Source organism: Balaenoptera borealis (genome assembly GCF_965194805.1).
Source record: "Balaenoptera borealis genome assembly, chromosome: 11".
NCBI lineage: Eukaryota > Metazoa > Chordata > Mammalia > Artiodactyla > Balaenopteridae > Balaenoptera > Balaenoptera borealis.
Window position 1 is genome coordinate 32,638,247 of NC_138868.1, and position 20,588 is coordinate 32,658,834.

General features: G+C 35.6%; 1 pseudogene across 1 annotated transcript in view; it reads right to left on the reverse strand.

The window, feature by feature from the left end:
- Positions 1-589: 589 nt before the first annotated feature.
- The window catches only part of LOC309606612 (NEDD8-activating enzyme E1 regulatory subunit pseudogene), a 49,662-nt pseudogene continuing 29,663 nt past the window's right edge, over positions 590-20,588 (reverse strand). Inside the window, exon 2 of the transcript in view lies at positions 590-19,394. The product of the transcript in view is annotated as an NEDD8-activating enzyme E1 regulatory subunit pseudogene (transcript). The remainder of the gene's footprint in view (positions 19,395-20,588) is intronic.

Genomic DNA, 20,588 nt, shown 5'->3' on the forward strand with positions numbered 1-20,588 from the left:
CCTTAGTCAGTGAAACTTGCATTTCAAGATTCTTTAAAGTCCTGAGCAAGTAAAACAAAAACAGAAGTTATAAAGAAGTTGCCATTTTAGGGAAAGTTCACATACCAAAGGACCTCTGGGCTTATCTAAAACCATATATTCCACACTGGATGTAGTGCCATCCCAACTCCAACACTCTTTTTTTTTTTCCTTCCTGAAACTGTTGTCCCCAGTACTGATTCTCAAACCTGGGAATCTTGTGAAAGTGCTGTTTTATTTCGGTAGATCCAGGGTGAGGACTCAGATTCTAAATTTCTAAAAACTTCCAAGTGATACTGATGTGGGTACAAGGCTGTTAAGGAGAGAATGCCAAATGCTAGTCAGCGGCCGGTGCTGTGTGGGTACCATCAATCATATGTATTGATATTGAGAGTACTAAAATCTCTTTAATGATTCTGCCTCAGTAGGTGGGACTGACTTGGGACTTGAGAATCTGTACTTTTTAAATTTAGGTAAGAGGCACTTCGTTGCATAGATAAGGATTTCATAGAAATGATGGGAAGGCTGCTAACCCATTAACTCTGAAAGGTTGGGAAGAAGCTGCTTCTGGAGTGATGTAAAGTCTGGTATGCATATAGCTACCATGCCTCCAACCATCTTCATTTTAATTACAAGGAAAGAACATCCTTGGTCTTGTCTATATATCATTTATTCTTTTGATGTACAGATTAAAGAAGGACTGCTGATTAATTGGTCCTACCAGACTGTATCCAATGAGAAAGAGATAGTTCTGTAGTACTAATTGCGGTGTTAGAACCGAACGCTAATGGTCAGTGGGCATGGTTCATATCTTAAAGCTGGGACTTAAATAATTTGTAGTCCTGATAAATATGACATATGGATTTTCACAGGCAAAGTCCAGATTTGGGACTCACTCTTCATACCACAGCTAAGTGAAATGAAACCATTCATTATTTTCTGTATAAAGAATTATCTGACACGCTGAATGCTGCTCTTCCTGTCTTCCCATGCATTCTTTTTTTTTTTTAAAGGTTAGACTTTATTTTATTGCCTAGATTCTATTTTTTTTAATTAATTTATTTATTACTTATTTATTTTTGGCTGTGTTGGGTCTTCATTTTTGTTCGAGGGCTTTCTCTAGTTGCGGCAAGCGGGGGCCACTCTTCATCGCGGTGCGTGGGCTTCTCACTATCGTGGCCTCTCCTGTTGCAGAGCACAGGCTCCAGACGCGCAGGCTCAGTAGTTGTGGCTCACGGGCCTAGTTGCTCCGCGGCATGTGGGATCTTCCCAGACCAGGGCTCGAACCCGTGTCCCCTGCATTGGCAGGCAGATTCTCAACCACTGCGCCACCAGGGAAGCCCTACTCTGGGTTTTTCATTGAATGGCACTTATACTTTTGCTCCAAACAAGATCAGGCTAATTTGTAACTTTTTTCTTATTGCAGTTCCATCTGGGGAATGTTGATGTTTGGATATGATTTTTATAGAAATCAAACTTCTTTTGACTACAGATGTCACCTAATCCTCTGTTTCCAAACAGGAGTCTGTTAATTTTCAATTCTGAGCAATTGGTTCTTAATAAAATGACTGCCCTGCCCTGCTATGCATGATAACATTTTACTAGTTAAAAAATATGCATTGATAATTGACAAATGAAATAATTTTTCTTAAAATAATGTTTGCTTGTAAAATTATTTTTCTCAAATTAAGGCCTGTATATATAATTTCAGGGACACAAAAGGCTCAAGGTTAAAAAAAAAAAAAAAAGACAGATGATGTTGTATAATGTATTGCCCCAAAGAAGTAAATTATAAAGGCAGAATCCTAAAATTAGTGCTACTTAGAATTTTGTAAGGAGTGCTCACATGTTTTCTGCCATCCCTTCCTTCCCTTGAATCCCAGACACTTGACTTTAAAATAAGGTAATGTGACAGCTAAATATATGTGTGTGTGTGTATATATATATATATATATATATATATATATATATATATATATATATATATATATATATATATATATACCAGTGTCCATTCTCCTAATCTTCCATTTGGTAATAGAACATGTAAGTTTTAGCTGGGCTTATATAGCTTAACTAGAGACTACAATTATTAGCCTCCTATCCTCCATTGCAATTGGGCATTACCACATCACATATTAAGCTTTGGCAGCTAGAATTGATCAGATATGATTGGTACAACCTCTGAGTCATACTCTTAATCATACCATTAACAGAATGCTACTGGTCATCCACTTCCTGTCTCGCCTTGCCAATGGGTGGTGTGTAACCAGGTGATGCTGGCCATCTTCAACTGTGCAATCAGTAGAAATACTCTAGGTGATATCAAAAGAGGAAAAATTGGATCCCTAGAAGGGAGGAAGGGAGGTAGGAAGGAAGGAATTTAAATTTAATTAGTAGACAGGCTGGTGGATAAAGGTATATTATGACTGATTTACCTAAGAGTATTAATGATAGATCTGTAGAAGAGCCTGACATTTCATTAGGAATTTTACTGAGCTTGACAATAAGACCTGGATGGCCTTTTCTACTCACAATGTGTCATTATAATATGACTATAATAAAGGCAAAATAACTCATTTAAAACAAATAAATCATTATGTTTGGTAATAAAATTGTGGCTAGGATTCTCATTAAGTGATAGTATCTAAGTGATCAGACCTAGAGGAGACAACCTGATCCTTTTACAGATGGGAAGTCCTAGGCTTACAGAAGTAAGGCTCTTTTTACGAGCGTTTGATTTCTCCCTGTAAACACTTCATTTCAAATTGGCACTAGCTATTACCCACAGAAACTATGCTTACAGTTTCTTTTATGCATTCTCCAAGTGTAGTTACTTGAATTTACACTATGAGTTTTGGTTCTTGAGCTAAAGTTGTGAGTTGTGGTACTGAGCACATCTTTGCATTTAACCTGTATTCACTTGGTGGGAGCATTTGTCACCCACTGACACCTGGGAAATTATTTTTTTTTCAGTCTAACCTCTCAAAAATGTTTCAGGGCTGTGAAGAGATTGTAATATTCAGCTCACTTGTGGAAACCTAAAGAAAAAGGCATATTATATGTTTTACTAGTATACATTGTTTTAAAATGTTTATTAAGACACTTTGAGGAGTAACCTATTTTCCAAATAACAGTGGTAAAACGTGTTACCTTAGGAGCAAAACACTTAAAGAAACTTACAGAATATTATGTTCCCTTTTCTCACCATACAAATAAGTACTTAGAATATGCTGGCATATTTTACGTATTTTTTAAAATATGATTGGAATTCCACCATAAATAGGTTTGTATCTGTTCTGTCACGCTTAATGTAACATAAATTTTTTCTCTAATCAAATATTCTTGGTAAACAGCTGTTTTTTGTATCATCTGAACCCTCCTCTTTAGTTTGCTAATATTTTCTATATTTTTGAGGGGGTGGGCATCACTAAAGATTTCTATTACCGACAGAATATTAAAATCAATTGATTATGTTTTCTTCCTGTGCTTAGTGATAAGAAAAATCATCTTTATCCTAGTTATCTGTTATTCACCTACATTTTCTTAGTTACTTTTTGTGACAAACTGAACTTTTAAAAAGTAAACACAATATTGGTGAAGAGGAAAAAAATGTTTTTATATTCCTTGAGAGAATTTAAATTATCAAGAAGTCACTAAAATATGACTGAATTGACAGAATTGCTTATTCAATTCATTGCCAGTTAATCAGAGGTTTTGAAATGAGTATCTGGGTCAATCAAATGTCCTTGTTAACATAAGTAACACAGGCTCAGTCTACTTCCTTTCCTCCCCATCTTCCACAAACAGCTATAAGTTGTAATCTTTCTAAAACCCCAAATGTTTAATTTCCTTTAACAATGAATTCCTTGAAAATTTAAGCCTTTTGCAGGGTCTTGAGTTCATCATTTTGAAGATCAGTTCTCATTAGGATAGATTCAACTGCTACAGTTCAAGGAGATTGAGCTGAATATTGATTCTAGTAAATTCAGCACCTCAGTTTATGGGAAATTCTTTTTTTTTTTGGTGGTTGATACATATCTTAAATTTTTAAAAATATTTATTTATATATTTTAGGCAATTCTTTACATCAGTTCTTTTATCTGGAAAACAGAGATAATCATACTCTCTACCTCATGGGTTTAATATGAGGACAGAAATGGTGTATGTGTGGAAGTGCTTAGAAAAGACCCAAGGCAAGGTCAGCATCTATTCATGTTAGCTCTTTTCACAATCGTTATTTAGTTTTCTTGTTTTTATGTAATTTAAAATTGGGAAAAAGGTTACATCTTATCAGATGATTTTCCATGTATAACTGTTAAAAACGAATCAGTGAGAGGTGTTAGGGTCATGCTGCTAGGGTAGGGCTCTTAATTAATGGTCCTAATTTACTTATTCCTAGTTTGTAAAGTTTTACTGATCCTCCACCTCCCTTTTTTATCCTTTCACAGGATGTTCGATTTTTAAGTGTTATCATGAGACAGGGAAGGTAGGGCTTTGCATTTGATAATTGTTCTTTACTGCTCACAAAATTAGTTCCTCCAAACAGCACACTTGATGGTGCTACCCCTGGAGCTTCAGCATAATCACTATTATCACTGCCTGTATGTGCTGTGTGTACAAAACCCAGTTCATAAGAAGATCCTGTGACTGGGAAACCCCTTCAGTGAAACAATATGCTGCATTTATTCATTCATCTTTCTTGCTCAAGGCCACTTCCAACAATTACAAGTGAACCACCAGAATCATTGGCACTCTACCAACCTATTCCTCCCACAGGATTCCTCATCTGTGGAAGTTACTAAGACCAAACCAAACAAAACAACAAAACAAAACTGAGCATCATTTTTGACACTTCTCTTTCTCTCATACCCTACAGTGGGTCCATCAACCAATCCTGTTTTACTTTCAACACCACTGTGTTGGTCTAGCCACCGTTCTTTCTCTGGGTTGTTATGGTAACATCCTAATTGGTCTTTTGGAATCGACCTCATCCCTCCTTAACATAGGAATCAGAGGAACTTTATTGAACTTTAAGTTGCATATGTCATTCTTCCCCTCAAAACTCTGTAGTGGCCTCTCATATCATTCAGAGTAAAGGTCAAAATACTTGCAAAATCTGATAAGGACCTTTGTGATTGACTCCTAGATTACAGTTCTGTGCTTGTCTCATTCTGCTTTATTCTGGAAACTAAAATTGCTTTTGTGTTTTAAAAATCAAACTTCCTTTGAAATTAATTTACGTTTTGATTATAGCTATATATATGTATGCATCTATACATATTTTACATGTATACATTAGGTAAATGGCATATATACATTACATATGTTATCTATAGATGATTTCATAGATTATTTTTTATTGATTCTCAATCATATTTTTGACTCTGGTTCCTTTGCATTCCTGAGAATTCCTGTCTTTGCTCTCCTTTGACTAATTCCAGTGCTTTAAATTTGATCTACCTGATCCCTGGTCAGTATTCCTGAGTGAAAAGCAAACTGCCGTGGCAGGAACTGTTTTGACTTTGCAGTCAGAAGAACCTAAGTTTGGATCTTTACTCTGCAACATACCAGTTTTAGACAAGTTATTTCATTTTACTTTATTCCGAAGAGATTTTGTGCCCTGTTTTGATCTAAGTCCGACAGTGGCCCAGTTGAGTAGATCAGATTGTTTAGTTTTGTTTATGCCATTGTTAACATATTAATTCTTGAGACTTTACTCTCTTTTTTTTATAGTTTGACCTTTAAATTATAGAGCTTTTCTGCTTAATAGCATCTTGCTTTATTTTATATTGATTTTCTTTATAATTTTCTGTTCTGATTTTTTGGTAAACGATTTTGAGTAAACCTGCAGGGCTGTATGTGTGCTTCTGGGCACTGCCCTCACATGGAAACATGAGCTGCAGCTACTGACCTCCTGAAAATGCCTGTGGATACCCTCTGCTCATGGATTGGTTGTGGTTGAGAAGGGTTTTATGGATCGCCCTGATGCTAACTTGATGAAAAAAAAAAACAAAACTAGCAACAGCTGTTCTAACATGCTTTTACTAGCTGCCTTGATGTTATAGCTGTTTCAAACATTGTCACAGTGAGTTACATTTGCTAACATTTCTCCTTTCTTTTTTGTGCTCAGATGATCATTAATCATGTATTGTTAGAAAGGAGAGAAACATACAGTTGTCCTAACACTGAGTTTGAGAGAAAAGTGGAATCTATTTTCATTAACCCTGGCCTTAGATTTCTCATTTCAAATAACCTGAGCTGAAAGGGATGCTTTTAAAATGTCAAGATATCCATCGGATCTTAAGCAGAAGGTTAAGAGTCTAACTCAAGAGCCTAACCCTGTTAGTATTGTAGGGATTCCCTTTAGCTGTCATACCAAGAGCTTGAGAAGAAAGCCCATTAAACTCAGACTCAGCAGAAGTCAAAGTGACAAGACTAGATGCTTGTGTTCCATGTGTGTACATATTAATCTTCTAATCGGCCAAGTTGTGCTTTTTGAGTTTAGTTTCCAGTAGTGAGTGATGAGGGTACACTTATTCATCTTCAGAAATTCACATGATCTTGATGCTGCCCAATGGTTTCTATATTCAGAATAACTGGGATTGGGGTCCATGACAGAGAAACCAAAAGAAATTATCAGACTTAGTGAAAATCAAAAACCCCAACCTTGGACTCCTGGACATTTTGTTTACTCACTTGAACTGAGTATTCACTTATTTTGATAGATATCATTTTGGAATGGAGAAGGACATAGAGCTCTGTAAACTATTATGGAGTCAAAACAATTTGGAATGCTGTGATTTGCACAAATAAAGTATTTAATCTGTTTGTGTTAGTTTATACATAACTTTCTCATTTAAAAGGTGAGAATAGTATTCTCTGTCCCACTTTTCTCACTGGCTTTATTTTAAGGGTCAAATAAAGTATGGATGTGAAAGCACATGTTGATTAAAGTAATAAAAATGTTATGTTGTTAACAGAATGGAAGAATAAATATGCCTATTATACTAACTTTGTGATTATCTAGATTCTAGAAGCAAATTCTAAATATCATAGAGGTTTGAAGGTTTAATACGTTTGGGATCATTTGACATGAATAATCATGTCATATTTTTGAGTAATTGGCAGAGAAAAATTAAACATTTTCAATGCTAACCCCAAAAGAAGTGCTAAATTTAAGTTATTTTAATTTCTAGCATAATGCACTTTCCACAGTGCTCTTTTTTATAAATGATAGCTTCTAAATTTTGATTCTGAACCACAAATCTGGTACAAATATGGTGACACATGGGTAGTATGCATAATTTTTAATGATAAAACTTTAGGAAATAGGGTGACATTATTTTTTTAACTTTTTTACTATTAATATTTTTATCTTTTATTCTTAAATTTATTTTTTTATTTTTTATTTTTTATTGAAGTATAGTTAATTTATAATATTATATTAGTTTCATATGTACATATAATGATTCAATATTTTTATAGGTTATACCCCATTTAAAGTTATTATAAGTTAATGACTATATTTTCCTGTGCTATATAATATATCCTGTAGCTTATTTATTTTATATATAGTAGTTTGTACCTCTAAATTCCCTATACCTATCTTGCCCCTCCTCCTTTCCCTCTCCCCACTAGTAACCTTCTAGTTTGTTCTCTATATCTGTGACTCTGTTTCTGTCTTGTTATATTCACTAGTTTATTTTTTAGATCCCACATATAAGTAATAACATACTGTATTTTTCTTTCTCTGTCTGACTTATTTCACTAAGCATAATACCCTCTAGGTCCATCCATGTTGTTCAAATGGCAGAATTTCATTCTTTTTTATGGCTGAGTAATATTCATTCCATTGTATATGTTTACAATATCTGTTTTATCCATTTCTCTGTTGATGGACACTTAGGTTGCTTTCATGTACTATTAATATTTTTAGTATTTTTAACCTTCTTTACTATTTTTACTATTAATATTATATCTTGTCACATAAAAGTAACCTCAGATCTTCAGATATGTTGGGAATATTCTTTCTCCTCTTTGTTACTGCTTTTTGTTCTATTCTGACTTCATTTTGCTGAAAATTGGTAAAAAGTTAGTAATATAATGTTTATTTTTATGCCTGGAAGTTTATTAATTAATCTCTAACAGTATCTGATATTTACAGCATAAAAAAGCATGTAAATTATGTGACTAAGAGGAAAATAAAAATAATAAATGTCAAAATTGTGTAGAGAGCTTTGCATCTCACAGATTACTTCCATGAGCTTATTTCATTTAACTCCTCTAAACCATGTGAGGTATAATTTATTAACCCCTATTTTATCAATTAAAAATTTGAGACATAGAATTTAAGTGACTTAGCACAAATCTCACTACTCTCTCATCTCACTACAGTGATGTAGACTGTATTGACATTAAAGGAACTAATTGTCAACACCTACCTGCATTATCTCCGTCAAGATGTACAGCCTCTCTGTATGTTCTATACATGCCAGCACAACCCCAGCAGTTCCAGAGAGCATGGCATGCAGTGACTGTGGCCATGTTCTCATTATCTGTGAGAGGTTAATGATCCATGCCCCATTTTCTGCTGCTTAGAGATGCTTAGGAGGTGCATTTCCCTCCACAAACTCCAGCTTTTCCTTAAGCAAATTATTTTGAATTTTCTCAAATATGGCACAATTTTGTGCTTACAGGACCGGCCTGTTTTTGAAAGCAATTGCAACTGATTTGTGGTCAAGTCTGGTGAATGAGGCTGGTGACTTAAGTAGTCACATTTCTTAGGGGTAAAAGCATTTTAGTGTTGCAAAATCTTAAACTATATGTGTGAAGCAAGGTACATTCTTCCAAAATCACATTGATTTGTCTTTTTGAGCAACCTGATTCACATGTTCCCCTTTGGCTATGTTCTCTGATACTCAAACTCTTCACTTGGTAGGGAGGTCATTGAGTATCATATTATTATTTTATTACTAACCCAATTCTCTGACACCAGCTGGTGTTCTGCAATTCATTTCAATTCAGACACTAACTACCTGGAGTTGGTGCCAAACTCCAGAGGTTTAAAAGGTCAAATCCTCCAGGAGACTACCTCACTTCACTCATCAGCCACAAAGCTCAGGGCCACCTGTACTTCTCACCAGCCAGCTATGAATTTTGGGGTTTCCGTGATCCCATCAGTCTCAATAACATCATCAAATGACTTACAGAAATCAGGAAAACACTATACTTAGAATTCCAGTTTTACTATAAAGGATACAACTCAAGAACAGCCAAATGGAAGAGATACACGGTGCAAAATCTGAGAGGAGTCTAGATGCTGAGGTACCGTGCCAGGGTGTGTCACCCTCCTTGCACATTAATATATTCAGCATCCAAGAAGATTTTTGAGCTTTGGTTGTTCAGAGTTTTACTGGGGTATGATTATGTCACAGGTCATGTGATTGAGCTCAGTCTCCAGCTCCTGTCTCCTCTGGTGGAGGTGAAGGATGGGGTGAGGCTGAAATTTCCAGCCCTCTAATCACATACTTGATCATTCAGGAGTAGCCAGCCACTCTCTTGAAACTTAGATTTGGCGTATGCTCTATGAGTGTGGTAGGTACATTATATCATATAATTCTAGAAACAGTATTTCAAGTTAATTATTAATTCCCTCCATTTAAAATGCGGAAGTTTAAATATTTTCTTCTAGGTCACAAAGCAAGCAAGTAGCATAACCAAAATTCAATCCTCAAGGTCTTTTCTTTTCCCAATTAGTCAGAGAAGATGCTTCCTGTCTATTCAATTTTTTATCACATGGGAGAAAAACAGTTTTTCACTAGGGTCTTAATTTCAGATTGCCAAGCTAACAACTATTCTCAGGATTTATCGCAGAAAATCTACAAAACAAGTGGTATTGATCATGAGCTCTATTTATTGAGGCCTCTTAAAACATCTGCTGTCAAGATATTAAGGAGGGTTTTGGATTAAATTTTAAAATGTGCTACTGAATTATACATTTTTCCCCTTTGTTTCCTTAAAGATATTTTGAAGCCTTCATTATTTGTGAAGGGAAATCTCAAGGATGGTCTCTGAAATAGCAGTAAGACAGACACAAAGTAAAGGAGATAAAAAAGGATAAATTTTCCAAATTTGATAAGCTATAACAATGCAAAGAGTATTTTTAAGTCTTTTCTTAACACTGATGCTCTCTGAAACACAGAGGGGTTTCAAAATAAAACACAATTTGAAAAATCAAAGTATTTTGCTAGCTTCTTTCTTTGAAGCTCAAAGCTTATTTTAAGTTGAGAGACTTGCAAAGAGTCAGAACAAGAAGGGTGTGCTAGAGTGAATGCCTCTAAATTCTCATCACCCTGAGGGCAATCCAAGCAGAACACATAAGGGGGAATCAATTTAGAGGGTTAGGATAAAGAAACACAGCCTTCCCTCTACCCTTTTTAACAAGTTGTTCAAGTATATAAAGAACTGTTGTACCTATGCTGGGAGATCCAGCAAACATCATTCTAACTCCCCTAGCAGTGAAGAGATGCTCTAGAGCTGGGGAAGTGGGAGAGAGGTGGAGAAAAAGCTGCATTTCCAGCTTTTGAAGTGGACCTCAGGATACATTTCCCGTGGAAACAGCACTGAAGTTAGCCATCATGGGTGGTGGAAGCATTATGACCAGTGTATGAAACGTAAATCAATAGTTAGGTTTATTTTGGCCGAGGCTAACCTTTTCAGCATAATATAACCCTTTCTAAGAACTTTTTTTAAAGCAACCCATTCTTTATCTGGGATACAACTAGCACCAAGAGGTGGAAGGTTTACCCAAGAGAAGAGGACGAAAGCAGAACATTATATCTTCTTCCTCTCCTCTGATTCCTTCTTTCTTCATAATGATTAACACAAATTGAGTACTTTCTACTTTCAGGCACTATTTTAAGTTCTTTCTATGAAGTAACTCAATTATCAGAGCATTCCTTTTTGATAGAAATTATTTTATCCTTTTACAGATGAGAAAACTAAAGAACAAAGAGCAGAAGCAGCTTATGCTAGTGTCTGCAGCTGTAAACTCAATCCAGGCCATCTGATATCAGGGTTCATCTCTTAATCACTGCACTGTGTTGCCTTCTTGGAGTAATTTAGATCTTGGCTCTAGATTCAGTTTGAAGTGTGTTCAAATATTAGCTCTGCCAAATCCCAGCTTTTTTTTTTTTTTGAAACCAATTATAGTTACGTAGCCTTCTAAGCTTTAGTTTCCTCATCCATAAATGGAGTAAATAATATTTATCTTCAAGAGACGTCATGAATATTAAATAAAATATCTGGCAGTGAGACTTAGTATCCCAAAATAAAATTTTATTAAACTTTGTTTTTGTGTGTTTCGGAAAGAATTAATGAAGTATAATGCTCTCTTACAATCTAGCTTAGGCCCTGGTAAAATCTTGTTGATTGATTGCTACAATAGAGACTTTTCAATAAAACTGTTGTAAAAATAAGTGGATACTGCCCAAATGAGACCAAGCAAAAATTATTTATTCAGAGTTTGCTTAACAAAGGGATCAGCCATCATCACTTGGCAGAGACTAAAAGGCAGGGGAGTTGGGAAGCTTCGTAGTGGGGAAACAAAAAGGGAAGGCTTCAGGTGTGCACTGATTGGAGGCCCTTAGCCTGGTGAAGCTGAAGGCTGGCTAACTAGACGCGAGGCATCCGATGTGACTGTGTAGGGGAGCATATTTGCTCCTGAGTAAGGGCTAAGGGGAAGCGGGGGCAAAAATTAGGGAAGCCGACAGTTATTAACTAAGTTTTGTCCATTTTGGGTGGATTATTACAAAGGTTGGGTGGGCTGGTTGCCACAGGTTGTATAGGTCAGAGTTCTATATTTACATATGGCCTAGAGAATGAGAAAACCATTCAACTCCTCTCCAGTCCTCTCCAGATGCATACCTGAAACTCTGAAGGTGGTAAAACTGAAAGCTTTCTCAGAAAGTGTTTGTTTGGAAATCCTTTTGAAGGAGCTTTGAGGCAGCCTCCTGTCTTGCACAACAAACAGATTTAGCATTTTCGACCTTGTGTCACACTGTATTGTACCGTGATGATGTTTGCCACACACTAACTTCAGATTCAGTTGAGTTAACAAAATCAACCCAGTGCATGACATTATATTACCATCCGAGTCTGCTGAATAGATGAGAGGTAGGACAACAACTCAGGCAGGGGGTACTGGATAGTCAGAGATAAAGTGTTTGCACATCCAGCCTACCCATGTTACATTCACATTCAACCCAGCAGTGACTCTACGTGTATATATACACAGTCATCTCCAATTCATTGTTCATGCTGGGAGAATGAGTAGCATCTGACAGGACTGTTCTCTGTGATTTTAGACAGATGTTCAATGCATGTAAATTTTACTAAGGGCCCAATTGGAATGTTTCCAAAGCATAAGAGAAATAATAAATGCACTAACTTCTCGAAACAATTTTCTATTTGCAGTCAACTTTGCTTTGCTTAAAATGCCTTCCCAAATTCTCCCCTGGAAGGACAATGGATTTTTTGCTTATTTGCACTTACTTTATGGTTACAGTGTTAGTGTTTGATGTATCATGGAAAGACCATTATGGATTGTATCTGCATTTGCCACCAGAATGAAAATGATTTGTAGCGAAAGTGCAGAGTAGACCTAACCTTAATAACACTTCTTTGTTTCATGCTACATCATGAAATCTTGTTTTCTTTCTATTTTTTTAATTTGCTTGCTTTCAACATTTACATTTGTGAAAAGGACCTTTGTTTATAATACAATATTCTCTGTGGGTTATTGTCTCCAAAGGAAATGTTCCTTCTGCTGGGTCAGCATACTACCCATCACATCAAAGCTATCGGTGATAGAATTTCTAGAAATATCTCCAACAGAGTCTAAATTTTATTAAGCAAGGATAATAGGGGAACATTATTTCCCTATTCTAGAAATAGAACTTCTTACCTTTATAGCTCATGTCCTCTGTCTTTTTAAAGCCTTCTTGACATACCATTAAACCACTTTTTATTCAGATCATTGACAATAATGGTTTCCAGTTGGGAGTGATGTATTATGCTCCAGGGATCATGTCAGGCACTTCAGATTTGCTGTTTCATTCAAATCTAACACCAGTACCATTAAGTGGGTACTGTATTTGCTCTCCACTTTTGTTTTGTTTTTTGAGACCTGAAGAAATTAAATAAGTCTCTTGATGTAACACAGCTAAAGAAAAATGGATCTGTGACTGGGAAAACTGGGAGATCCCTTAATTGGGTATTTATTCATCAACATTTACAAGGGCACAGATACTGAATACCTACTGCGAAGTGTTGACAAATTGTTCTTAACTTCGTGTGCATATGCCTAAGTATATTTATTTTTCTGGAAAATAATATAATGAAAATACTCTGGGTTATACATGCTTAAGTTTGAAACCTGACTCTGTCACTTAATAGTTGGGTCATATGGGGGAAAATTATTAAATTGTCTAAGCCTGTTACTGTTCTGCAAAATAAATCTTATACTACTTCAATTTTTTATTAATGTAAAATGAAAAAATATATAAAATATTTGCTACAGTGCCTAGAGCAGGCTTTCAAAGCTGGCAGTGTTATTAAATTTAAAGAGAGCTTTTTATTCCCAGTACTGAAGGTTTAATTTCAAGGACTTCAAGGAATGAATATTTTTTAGGTATTGTTCAAACTAAATGAGCAAGAGAATAGAGAATGGCATTGAGAGATTGAATTACTGGAGGCAAGTGCAATGGAGGAGACAAAGAGGCAGCGTAAGTATTAGTCAACTGAGAAGGCAGCATTAGTATTAGTCAACTGAGAAGGCAGCAGACAAACAACCAGGACACTCAGTTAAAGTCTAAGTTTCTGCCATGTTTCCCTCAAAATATGAAGATTACAGAAGGTACTAACTGGCTTCTTTATTTTTTTTTCAGATGTCTGTATTAGCTCTCCAGGGCAATTAATTTATTCAGAAAACATTTACTAGATGATTCATTTAAGTCAGGCCATTAGACATATTCTTCTGAAATATTTAAGACATTTAAAATAGAGCTGGAGATGGCCATTGAGACCATCTAGCCAAATATGTGTCTTAGTTTGGCTTCTGCTAGAAATATACCCTAAGAAGGCTTTGAGTGCAATAGTGTATTTGAGAGTGGAGGAAATACCAATAAAGGAGTGAAGAAGTGAGAAAAAGAAAGGATAAAGCCAATAAGGGGTATGTTTTCTAGCAAGCAATAAAGGCAATAAATATTTATCTGGTCATTGACACACTTTCATTTGCCTAAAGAATTATGACATAATTTACTTACCAGAGCAAAATATTTGGTATCAAACAGAGATATCTTCTAAATTAACTCCCATTGCTCACTAGCTGCAATTTCTTAAAATTATTTCAAATCATTTTTGTGACAAGGTATAAATATATAAAATATGTGTATTGTATGTGTAATATACATGATAGCTCAGACAAGTTTCTTACCTTTAATTTACTCAGGGATAGAAAAACCTAATAGAGTTGCTAGGGAAAAAAACTAACACTTAGCTGACCACAGCACAGGAGATCAGTATGTTTCTTTTTTTTTTCTTTTTTTTGGCTGCTCACCCATTTATCATCTCTTTTCCATTACCAATTCAGCATCCCATCTAGAACTGCCTCCCCAAATTACAAGGACACTCTTCTTCCTTTCTCATGCCTTATTGACTCAAGGAACTCCGCACTGATGTTCCATTTTTTCTTATTTTTATCTTACTTGTAGACTTTTTTCTGCCCTTGTAAAAATAGATTGGATATAATGGCCACATCTTGTTATTAAGCTAGATTGAAAATAAGTAATGGAGAAGATGTGTGACTATTAGCCTATTATTTTAAAGATATTTTTAATGAGTATCAAACTCGTAATTATTGTCCACTGGAGAGTAAAAGAGCTAAATCTTTCTTATTTTCTTTTGTAGCCCTATGAAAGAGACAAACTGTAGAGTTTTGTTCAATATTAAATATCTGATCTGTTCAATGGACAAGTACTTAAAAGGGAATTATAAAGGGGAAATGAGAACTAGACTCAATGTTCAAAACCTTTAGTAGATGTATTGATTTTTTTCTTTTTCTATTTCTACAATACAAGAAAAAGACATTTAATGATCACTGTTCGTGATGCTGAAAAAGCTCATGGATGCCAGAGTTAAGCTTTGTACCATTAAAATATCAATGACAGCATTTACCCTATATGCAATTACAGAGGTGCAGCTGAATCACAAGTGATTGGGTTCTGAATATTTGGCAACCTATCTAATCATTAGAGTTACTGATATCCACTTAGTATGTAGATTTTAGAACTTGGGAACTATATTTGTAAACTATCAGCAGTGAAAAGCAATCAGCATTGAGAAAAAACAAAGCACAACAACTGACTAATATTATTCATAGGCAGTTTACCCAGCCTACCATATATTTTTTAAGATCTCATTTTACATATTGGTTGAACCACATGAAATTCTATTCATATAAATCAAAAAGACTTAGAAATTCATATGGTTCAACATGACAGACAAAATGACACAGGTCTTTTCATGGAGCTATGCCATACCATGACAGTAGCCTCTTTTTTTTTTTTTTTTCAAGACCTAATGGACTTATGCCACTGTATTAATTGTAACACTAATATTTCCAACAATATTTATTGAGGGCCTACTATTTGGCAGACTTGGTACTGTGGACTTAGGTTACACTATCAGACAGAACAACCGATATCTTTACCCACATCAAATTTGTAATATAATAGATGACACATAAAATAAATAAGTAAAATATATGTACATTATTTTAATCAGTATTAAGTGCTAAGAACAAAAATATATAGCAGGGAAGGAAGATATTTTATGAGGGGATAGGGGTTGTAATTTTAAAGTTGTTGTTCTGGAAGGTTTCAAGAAAAAGTCTGGAAGGAAGTGAAGGTCAAGTTGTGTTACTGTCTGTAAAAAGCATTCCAGGCAGAGGGGAAAGCAAGAATGCACATCCTGAGACAGGAGAATGCCTGGTGTGAGGAGAGGGTCCATATGGGTAGGTAAAGTAAGCCAGAGGGAAGACTAATGAATAAGAAGATGAGGAGAATAATGATGGCACCAGATGAAGTAAAGCCTTTTGAATCAGAGTACGAACTTTTGCTTTTACTCTGAGATGGGAAGCCTTAGTAGGTTCTGAACAAAGAAGTAACATTACCTTATTTGTTTTCTAACAGCCTTACTCTGTCTAGTGAGTTGGGAATAGACGTAGGAGCAGCAATAGATGCTGGAAGACAAATTAGGAGGCTGATATAATCATCCCAGTGAGACATGATTTACTTGGGATAGAATGGGGTACCATGCAGAGGACAGAAAGAGGTTGGATTCTAGATACATTTTAAACATAGACTGAAAATACTTTCTGAAATGCAGAATATGAGTGTGAGTGGTACTGGGAGGTACTGGGAGTGACACCAAGACTTTTGGCTTTAATAGAAAGATCAAGTTGCTATATATATGTTGGAGAAAATTAGAAAGAGAAATTTTGTGGTAGAGGAATGTCAGAATTTCAGTTTTGGATATATTGCATTTGAGAGGCCAAGTAGGTATTGAGTGTCAAGTAGCACATCAGTTAGGATTCAATTAGGGAGTCAGAACCAGTAAGAATGGTAGGGAAGAAGGGGTTCATTCTAGAGATTAGACTTCCAAAATTGTTGGAAATTATGAAGAATTTTTTGGAAAGCTGTAATCTTTGCATCTGGTGGTGGTCCTAAAACCACTGTTCCGCAGCAGGGTTGGCAGTTGGGGAGAAAACAGATGGCAAGAGAAAGTAAGCAGTACAAAATGAGCCCTGAAACAGCATGGAACAACCTACGATGACAAAATAAAACCTGTGAGAACAAATCAGAACATGTGTCTCTCTGTCACTCCCTCTAACCTCGATGATGAGGGTTGCCTTGCAGAAGAAGCTGGATCACTTTGCTACAGAGATGCATGATGTGCTTGGCCCAAACCAGAGAAGCTGACAAGAGAAAATGCAATGGCAGCCAGAAAGGATTGGATAGTGTGACCTTCCTCATTAACAAGGTGAGCCAGCAGACTAGTGAAATGTGTGTGAGCTGCGGCAGCACCAGGCACATTCAGTACTTAAATGTCCATGGCTTTGCTTTCAAATCTCATTTTCTTCTGTGGTCTACCCTAACTTGGAAATATACAGAGTAGGGAATTATGGGAAATATTATCCCAGATTAGCCAGGTTGACCCACGATGAAACCACCGCGTCTTGTCAGTTACATAGTATACCCAGAACGCAGGGAGGCAGGATGGATTTAACGTGTGCATCTGGATTTATTCCTTTGAAGGTGGTACTCAAAGTAAAGCAATTGGATTATATCACCTAAGGTATGCATGTAGGCAGAAGAGAGAACAGTGTCCGTGAATGAAGCCCCAGAGCATTCCAATTTTTTGATGTCAAGAATGTGAGGAAGAACTTTCCAAGGACACTGAGAAAGAACAGTAAGAGTGTAAGAAGAAAATCAAGTGAAGATGGGATCCAAAAAGTCAAGCAAAGACAGAGTGATTCAAGGAAGAAAAGTGATCATTTCTCCTTTTCCCCCACCGTTATCAAATTCCCTCATTAGGAATGTGGGCTTCAGGTTTTCATCCAAATTGTTTACTCTTTATTATGATAAAGAGTATAGGACAGTACCAGTCCTTCGTGTGTCATTAGATGGCAGAATAACTTGAGATACATTTTTTTCTTTTTACAAGTGAGAAGAAGGATTATTAAAAAAACAACAATTTAGGAGTTTTCCCTTTGAATTTCATAGACTTGAGCACAATCTGAAGACAATTATAATTTTGATTATTAGCACACTGCACTGGGTGCTTATTTTATAATGAGGAAGTTCCTGAAGTTTATGACATGCAGATATAAGTAGGTTATTAAAAATGACAATGTTCGGTGGTAACTGTTGTAACCTGTTGGGCAGCAGTAATCATGTGTGGCTCAGCAGTTCCATAACAGCACAATTTGTGGACATAATCATCTTTCACCATTACAGATAACCTATATTCCTAACGGAAACCAGTGAGACAAGACTTTCCTATGTTTTCTTCAAGCTAATAGATACCCCTGGATGTCTACTATGTCCTTTATGAAATCCATCAACAGCCCATAACATTAAGTACAGTACTATCTCGTTATCTGGAATGTTCATACTGGAAATGATTCCATCTTTATTAATTGTGTCCAAACCACATTTTTTAGTTAAAGATCAGCATCTACCAACTCCAAGAAATGAAGAATTACTGCAGAAAAATTTTAATTCTTTCTCTGAAACAGCTTCCATTGCTTGGCCTATGGGCTGCAGTACTTTGTCAACATAACCATTCGCAGAAGAAGCATCTTTCTTCGCTTTAACACTGTAAACATTTTGCAGTTTTATATATACACACCAAAATCTGCAGTCATGTAGGAAGTTATGCCTCAAACAGGCATCTTTGGTCCTCCTTGGCCACACAGTCATTTAAGGCATAAGCTGAAATCCAAAAGGATGGTGTCTATTTGCTGATATTCAAGCAGCAATCATCATTAAATATATCTTCAATATTGATTGGAGTCTGAGTTATATTTATTGCTGTGTTTATATTTTTAATAGCTTCTTCAAAATTCGCTTCTGGAGCCCCAGTTTCATTCTTTAGAACCCCTTATCTAATCACATATCTAAAGTTCTCTTTTTCTTTGTACATTTTAGGTGTTCATCCATTTGTTTCACTGTTCCACTGTGCTAAATATTTAGCGATGATTATAATCTATGGAGTGTGGCTATGGACCTTTTCCCCCCATATGATCCAAATCATGAGACTGAAAATGTTCTCTCAGCTCAGGAAATGGTTTATCCAGTTGTAGATCTTCCAGTGCATCATCTGGGTAAAATTCCATTATCTGGATGTTCTTTTATAATGATCCTCCTATAGCCAACTAGCCGTATATCTTCTACAGATTAAAAGAGCCATTAAAGAACTCCAGAGGACCTCAGCCAAAGGTAGTAATGTACTTTCGGAGAGCCTAGTTGCAACCATAGTACTAAAGCTAGAGGAAAAAGAAAGGTCATTGTTCAGAAAATTTTCTAAACTCACTTCCACAAACTTTCAGACCCATTGTCATTTCACTGTTATAATAATTCCATGACAACTTGATCTCGGTTCTTGCTGATATTGCTTCTTTGTAAGAAAAAATGTTTTCAACATCTCTGCTTATCTGATATCCATCAATAATTGTAAATGAATCAGTACCAAGTTCTTAAGAATTGCGGTTCCTGTGGCTGTTGCATTTATTAGGCAAACATGAGCAGACACTAATTACTCCATGATTACTCCATAATCTTGCCCATGATTACTCCATAAACTCAGTAAACCTGTCCCCCAGAAAAAAGCCAAGACCCTGCAAAGTGCCACAGTCACCTCCTGCAGTATTTTTTTTAATCAGAAACGCTTTTCTTTTTTCCAGCTTTATTGAGATGTAATTGACATATAACATTGTATAAGTTTAAGGTGTACAGCATGTTGATTTGATACAGTGAAATCCATTTTTAATATTTTAATGCAGTACAGGGTAAAGTTTAATATAGAAATGAAATTTCACTGTGAACATTTCTGTCCATATGTTTGGTTATTCCATTGATATTGAATGTTTCCTTGATATTCTTGTTTACTGAGCCCCACAGGTGAGAAAGAAAGGTCCCAAAGGGATAAGAATAAACTAGTTATCTTGGGGGAAAAAAAAAAAAAAACTCTTCAATTCTGATTTCATTTTAAGACCATTTTGTAATAGATAATGAAATCTCCAGTATAAACTGTGTAAACTCTCTAAACTACAAAGAATCTTCAACTTATACCTTCGTCATGTAGTCATCTGGCAGTTGGCATTAGGCTACCATAAAGCAATCATATTGCTACTTGTTCATTATCAATGCATGAATCATTATATCTGTAAATAAATATGATTTTTTTCACATTATCTTTTCCCTTTTTTATGTCTAGTGTTAGTAATATGTATAACATCTACAGTGTTTTGTATCATATAAGACAATCTTGATGTAGGTACTGACAGACAATTCATCTTGTAAACAGGCAAAGTAAACTTATGGTATGGATAAATACAGTATAGTACTATAAATGTATTTTATCTTTCTTATGATTTCCTTAACAACATTTTATTTTCTCTAGCTTACTTTGCTGTAAGAATTCATATATAACACATATAACATACAAAATATGTGTTAATTGACTGTTTATGTTATGTGGTTTCCAGTCAGCAGTAGGCTATTAGTAGTTAAGTTTTGGGGGAGTCAAAAGTTATCCTTGGATTTTCGACTATGCAGGGGATTCATGCCCCTAACCCCCGAGCTGTTCAAGGGTCAACTGTACTTGCATAATTTAGAATAGAAATGTGTTCATATATCCATTATTTTATTAAAACCAAATGTCCTTGTTAAAATGATGACATTAGTGAATCTCTATTATTTTTATAATTTTATCACAAATTCATT